We start from the raw sequence: 569 nt of genomic DNA, 5'->3' as shown, positions 1-569 counted from the left end.
GTGGAAAATTACTGCTGAGCCCTTAGAAAACACTGGACTATTGTTCTCTCCTGCAAGTTTGTATTACTGTATATGCATGGGCTTGGTCTCATGAGTAGAAGGTGTTGACATAGGCAGTTACATCACTATGGGTTGACTGCAAGCATATTAAAGCAACTTTTACCTTTTTTATTCTTACTCTGAAACATGCGTGCTGTGTTTCCCTTGTCAACTTCTGTCTGCAATTGCATTAATAAAGGTTTGATTGATTTACTTAAAGAAGATATTGTCTGATTGCTGATTTCACCAATAAGCCAATGATTGACAAGGAACAAGGAACCTACCCCAACACCTTTATATTTTTGTTCAGTAAATTGCACAAAAATTATATATTTATGGATTGGATTTAAGGTATTGTTTTCTCTCTACTCAACCTGCCTACCACCCCTGCCCTTCATCCACAATATTTCATGACCCTAAACCTGCGGGTTATGAGTTAACCCGCACATACTAGTAGACATCAACACACACACAACACACGACACACATGAGCTAAATCAGTGTTAAATCATCAATAAAACAGTCAGTAG

This window comes from Oncorhynchus mykiss, chromosome 3 (assembly GCF_013265735.2).
Source record: "Oncorhynchus mykiss isolate Arlee chromosome 3, USDA_OmykA_1.1, whole genome shotgun sequence".
Lineage (NCBI taxonomy): Eukaryota > Metazoa > Chordata > Actinopteri > Salmoniformes > Salmonidae > Oncorhynchus > Oncorhynchus mykiss.
The sequence above is the reverse complement of the archived record's forward strand: the minus strand, read 5'-3'. Positions refer to the sequence as shown.